The following is a 6,682-nucleotide window of genomic DNA, read 5'->3' on the forward strand; positions in this document are numbered from 1 at the left end:
CTCCAACACGTGGGATCCCGGTCCCCCGCCCAGGGATGGAGTTAGCCGGGAGAGAGACGTGTGCTGTGACTGCAGAGCGGGTGACGCACCCACACACGCCCCGCAGCTGCCGCCCTGCCCGGCCCCCCATGGCCGGTCCCGAGAGACGCCTGCCACAAAGGGGAAGCAGGGGTCAGGGAGAGTGAGGTGCGTCCCCTGCGTGGCAAGGCGGGTTCTTAACCACCGGGCCACCAGGGACATTCCAGTATACAGATTTCTTGGGGTGGGCGGGGGGCGGTGCGGAAAATACCAGATTCCCTTTCAAGGTATTCTCATGGAATAGTGCTGGCTGGTCAACCCCTCTTCAGACCCGCTCACTGGGTTGATGCATCCAGGAGCTGGTGTGACTCTTTCTGTATCGCTGGGTATCCATCCATCTCTCGCCTCCCACCTGCTTCTTCAAAGCCTCACGAATTCCTTGGGTTCCTCCAGGCAAAAGGGGCTCCACGGACTACTCCTCAGCTGTGAGATTTGAATACACCACACCCAAAAGATGACATTTTTTTTGTGTGTCAAGATGATTTTAAGCTGAAGACCTTTGAATTGCAACAGATGCGGGGGGGGGGGGGGGAAGTCTTCTTGGAGCTTCCCTATCTGATCAAAAGCAGCAATTTCTGAGAAACAGGGCTCCATAAATACCTCTCCTCCGGGGTGGATCTACTCCCTAGTAGGAGAAGACAGTAAAAGCCCCCACCCCCACCCCGCAAATTCCATCTCCAGGGCAGTTTTGCGGCTTTGAAGGAGGTGGAAAATTCACTCTTATCTGTGTAAACACTGTCCCACTCTCTCATCTCTTCTTTGTTCTCCTGAAAACCCACTTACGTATCTCAAAGCCATTTGTTTTCCCCTAACTGAGCTTTATCCACCTCCCCATCACCTGCTGAGTTAGGCACGTTTTTGCTGTTGTTCAGTCGCTCATTCGTGTCTGACTCTTTTGCGACCCCATGGACTGCAGCCCACCAGGCTCCTCTGTCCGTGGGATTTCTCAGCCGAGAATCCTGGAGTGGGTTGCCATTGCCTTCTCCAGGGGATCTTCCCAACACACGGATCAAACCTGCGTGTCCTCATTGGCAGGAGGATTTGTCACCACCACTGAGCCTCCTGGGAAGCCCAAGTTAGGTACATAAACCCCAAACTCTAACCATTCCTTGGAATCACTCATCACCGAGTTTCTCCCCCATGTATCCATGCTGAACATGTAAACTCTGCTTTCTTCTTTCCTACAAACCGATCATCTATCAATTTAATTTGCAGGGGCACTGGGACAGAACCTAAGAGGATAGAGGGTAAAAGTTTTTTTTTTTCATTTTTTCCCCTCCTTCCCCCTCTTGGATGCTTCCGTCTCTGAAAGAGTCAATCCTCTTTCTTAGCCCAGAATCTTATAGAACCGTGTTCCACTAGTGCCTGCCCGTGTAGTGTCGTTTCTCCGACACACTTGTTCCCTTTCCGTCACTACTGTTTGGGGATGTGAAGGAAGTCTATGGAGGGTCGCCCAGCATCTTGAATCTGACACGATACCAGGCAATTGAGGAATCTTGGAGCTCATCAAAGAAGGAGGCTCGTTTGACCTGGAAGTCAAGGCAGCATTTGCCATCCTCAGCTATCTGAACGGGGCTCCCACAGAGATGGGTTTTTCCGTGGGGTCAGAGGACAGGCCAGGTGGCGGGGAGCAGGTGGACTTTCTGTCCACTGCAGCCGTTTGGACACCAGATGGAAGGTCCAAGCTTACTGCCCCTACTAGACTGAGGGTGAGTTTCTGGGGTTGGTTGTAACAACACCACAGGCACCGTGGCTGAAAACAGCAGAAATGTACCATCTGGCAGTTCTGGGAGCCGGGAGTCCAAAAGCAAAGCGTCAGCAGGGTGGGTTCCACGCACTTAAGAGGTTGTGTGCTCAGCGGAGGGAGGCCCCAGTGCTCAACGTTGCAACTCTGTGGCCAAGACAGTCAAGAGGTTGTCTTTTCTCTGCCTTGAGATGTAGGCATTGTGCACTGGTCCGGGTTTGATCCCTGGGTTGGGAAGATGCCCTGGAGAAGGAAATGGCAACCCACTCCAGTATTCTTCCCTGGAAGATGGTGTGGACAGAGGAGCCTGGCGTGCTGCAGTCCATGGGGTCACAGAAGAGTTTGACATGAATGACGGATTAACACACACCATGGTCTCCCCGTCAGTCTTAAAAGAAATCAACCCTGGATACTCATTGGAACGACTGATGCTGAAGCGGAAACTCCAATACTTTGGCCACGTGATGCGAAAAGCTGACTCATTGGAAAAGACCCTGATGCTGGGAAAGACTGAAGGTGGGAGGAGAAGGGGAAGACAGAGGATGAGATGGTTGGATGGCATCACTGACTCAACGGACGTGAGTTTGAGTACACTCTGGGAGTTGGTGATGGACAGGGGAAGCCTGGCGTGCTGCGGCTCATGGGATCACACAGAGTCAGACACAGCTTGGCGACTCAAAAGCAACAACAACCTTGGTCTACGTGGCGCAGACCCCCTATGACCCCCGAGTTCCATTCTCGCACCGCCTGAAGCCAATCCCTCCTTTTCCAAGTTTCTTGATCATCACCTCTGTGCGTCTTCAAATCTCTCTCCAAACAGATGAAACAGCAGACAGCTTCCCACCATCTCTGTGCTGTACAGACTGGCCTCTGCTCTCTGCTTCTGGGGCGGGGAAACCCTTCTGTTATGTAACAGTTCTCACCAGAGTGTCAAAGCCGACAGATGGATCTGATAGCAAACCACGCAGGGCTCACGGCGTGGGGCTGTTCTGTGATAGTTGGCCGTGACAACCTGGCGGGCCGGAGGAGAGATAAGAGGTCGTGTCACGAGGCGCGTTCCGACAGATCGACGTGCGGGCTGGAGGCTGTGACGTGCAAGGCGGTGGAACCACCCTTGCAGTCAGCGTGAGCCCATCTTATCTTGAATTCATGCAAGACCCGAGTGTCTGTTTTTGGAAGGCATGCTGAGTCTTGTCAAACAGACATCCGTATGGGTGTGGATTCATTTTTTTTTTTTCATGTATTTCTTTTTTTTTTTTTTTGACTGCACTGGATCTTCCTTGCTGCTTGCAAGGTTTCTCTACTTGCAGTGAATGGGGTGGGGTGGGGGGCTACTCTGTAGTTGTGGTGAGAGGGCTTCTAATGGCGGAAGCTTCTCTTGTTTCCTAACACAGGCTCTAGGGAGTGTGGGCTTCAGTCGTGGTGGAACATGGGCTAGGTAATTGTAGCACAAGGGCTGAGGAGTTGCAGCTTTGACGCTTAGTTGCTCTGCTGTGTGTGGTATCACGCTCGAGACGGAGACCAGAGATCGATGGAATGTCCCCTGCATTGAAAGGCAAATTTTTCTTATCTTTTTTTTTTTTTTTTTAAGGGAGAGGAAACACTATTTTATTTAAGCAAAAAGAAAGTGTGAAAGCTGTTAGTTGCTCAGTCGCATCTGACTCTTTGGGACCCCGGTGGATGGTAGCCCCACCAGGGTCCTCTGTCCAAGGGATTCTTCAGGCAAGAAGAGCGGAGCAGGCTGCCATTGCCTCCTCCAGGAAGGCAGATTCTTAACCACTGGACCACCAGGGAATCCTGGCTGTGAATTCTTCACAGCTCCTCACAAGGATGCTCCGTGTGTCTGCAGTTTGGGCTGGCCCGTGACTGGCTCTGGCCAGCGGGCGATAGCCGAAGTGACCAGACCCTCGGGCAGGCTGACCGTCAAATCAAGTCTCTCCCAGCCAGGGAAGAGAGACCATTCAAACTGTCGGATTACTTTTCAAGCCCAGCAGCCGTGTGTGTCTGTGTATGTGTGTGTGTGTGTCTGTGTGTGTGTGTGTGAAGGTGCTCGAACATTCAAGTGCCCTGCACTCAAGCCTCCCGTTGAGACTGGTCCCCCCGACCCCGAGCAGAACTTCCCAGGTGCACCCACCCTGTCAATCAGAACACATGACTGGCCGCTATGCCACCAAGCGTTGTGGCTTCACAAGATGCATCCGTAGCCCACCCAAGTCATTCCCACGTGTGCAGGAGGGCAGCCAGACCCGAGAGACAGAACGGCGGACGTTTCTAGCTCCGCTGGGACAGCCACGCCTTCCCACCTCCACCCTGTTGCCTTTCTTGGCTTGCTGACTCAGTCCCAGAGCCTGACCGGTTGAAGAAACACACGGTATGTACCCTATCGGTTTGTGGTTTTGCGTGGAACGCAGGGGGCTTGGGGAGGAGGTTCCCGAGAGGTGCGGCGTGTTATCCATGTGAGAGGTGACGCCAGTGGTCTTTGGGATTCACGTGGAGGGAGTGTTTCTATCCTGGAATCTGGAAGGGAGCCAGGGACGCTCGGGGGGGTGGAGGGTGGGGAGGTTTGCTTCATTATTTCCCGCCCCCGTCTCCGCCACGTTTATGTCCCCTTGAAGGGCAAGACTGGAGAACCTAAGAGGTTCCTGGGTAGCCCGCCGAGACTGCGGAAGCCCAGCGGGTACCGCCTCTCGAAGCTGTTAACATATCCAGGATGCAGTCTCTCTCTCACCGTTTCCCAGGAGACGCTGGAGGACATAGTGAATTCTGATGCCCCTTGGGTTCCCTCAAAGGACAAACGGACCCCAGGGAGGCTGGGAGACCCTGCCTTTGGGAACCACGCATCTCTGGTCCCATGAAATACTCATCTCCCCGGATTCCCAGTCCTGCCCAGGAAAGCAGCACCTGTGACCTCAGACCGCCCCGTCACCGCCCCGGCCACCTCTGCCTGGGCGTTTTTTCCCTTTTCAGGTTAAAATGTCTGAAATGCAAACTTCCCGTAGGGCAAGGTGGAGCCCCAGAGAAGGGCTCGAAGCTCCGGCTTCTCTGCAGGAGGCGCGAGGCAGGGAGGAGGGAGGTGGGGCGGTGGGCAGAGACGTCCGGGCACGTTTCAGGGTCACGGCTGGTGGCGGAGGGGGTGCTCCTGGCATGCGGTGGGTGGGACCCCAGGGACACTGCTCCACACCCCGCAGGGCCCGGGACCCGGGACTCCATGCCTTAGAGAGATGTCCAGCCCCAGGCGTTAGCACTGCTGAGGCTGAGAAACCCTGGACCGGCGTCACTGTGTAATCACATATTTATCCTCTCTACTCACCCATCCATCCATCCATCCATCCATCCATCCATCCAGCCATCCAGGCATCCGTGAGAGTGAGCCTGGAGAATCCTGACCTACGTGAGGATGCTGTGACTATCCATCTAGTTATGCTCTCTCTCTATCTACTTATTCTAGCTATCTCCTTATTATACCTGTCTTATTCTATTTATCTGTCTAGTTATTCTGTCTACTTATTCTGTTCGTCTACTTATTCTTTGTATCTACTTATTCTATCTACTTATTCTATCTAGTTACTTATCCTACCTAGCTACTTATCCTATCTTCTTATTCTATGTATCTGTCTAGTTATTCTATCTACTTAGTCTATTCATCTATTTATTCCATGTATCTACTTATTCTGTCTACTTATTCTGTTTATTCTGTCTATATACTTATTCTATCTAGGTATTCTATCTAGCTACCTATCCTATTTATCTATCTAGTTATTCTAGCTACTTATTCTTTTTATCTGTCTAGTTGTTCTATCTATTTAGTCTATTCATCTACTTATTCTACGTATCTACTTATTCTGTCTACTTATTCTATTTATTCTGTCTATATACTTATTCCACCTAGCTACTTATTCTATTTCTCTATCTACTTATTCTACCTACTTGTTCTTTGTATTTACTTATTCTATTTATCTATCTACTTATTCTATTTGTCTATCTATCTACTTACTCTACCCCTGGATTTTAGCCCAGAGACCACAGCGTTGAGCCTCTGACCTCCAGAAGGATGGTCGTGGCTGAAGCACCCCTAGTCTGGTGCCAGGAAGACCTGAATCTCAGCCTGCACCGCAATGAACTATTTGAGGTCCATCAGCCAGGGATCGATCCCTGGGTCGGGAAGATCCCCCTGGAGGAGGGCATGGCAACCCACTCCAGTATTCTTGCCTGGAGACTCCCACGGACAGAGGAGCCTGGCGGGCTGCAGCCCATGGGGTCGAAAAAGAGTAGGACACGACTGGAATGACTTAGCACACATACAGCCCCTGTCAGCTTCTGGAAAACTCGGGTCCTAACTCTAAAATGGAGCAATTTATGCTCTCTTTGCCCGTGGCTCACAGATTCCGCCAGTGGATATCTGTGAAAGGGGTTGGTAGTTCTTGTGTGTGTGCTTTTTTAAAAAAATTGTCTTAAATTTGTTTCTTTGGCTGCATCGGGTCTGTTTCAACATGCTGGGTCTTTCACTGCGGCCCACACCGTCTTTATCTGTGGTACACTGGTTTAGTTGCCCCAAGGCACATGGGAGCTTTGTTCCCCAACCCAGGGATTGAACCCGTGTCCCCTGCATTGGAAGGAAGGTGGATTCTTAACCCCTGGACCGCCAGGGAGGTCATAGAGCTTTGTCGTTTTTCAAACATGATTTTACAAGGATGGTTGTCACGCTGGGTGTTATTTTTAGTAAGAGTCGAAGAGAGTCGGACATGACTTGTGGACCGAACAGCAACACCGACTCCCAGGGGTGCTTTGGGAGGCAGGTGTGAGCTCTTGTTCAGCGGCTGTCATGTCTGACTCTTTGCGACCCCAGGGAACGCAGCACGC

This window comes from Cervus elaphus, chromosome X (genome assembly GCF_910594005.1).
Source record: "Cervus elaphus chromosome X, mCerEla1.1, whole genome shotgun sequence".
Lineage (NCBI taxonomy): Eukaryota > Metazoa > Chordata > Mammalia > Artiodactyla > Cervidae > Cervus > Cervus elaphus.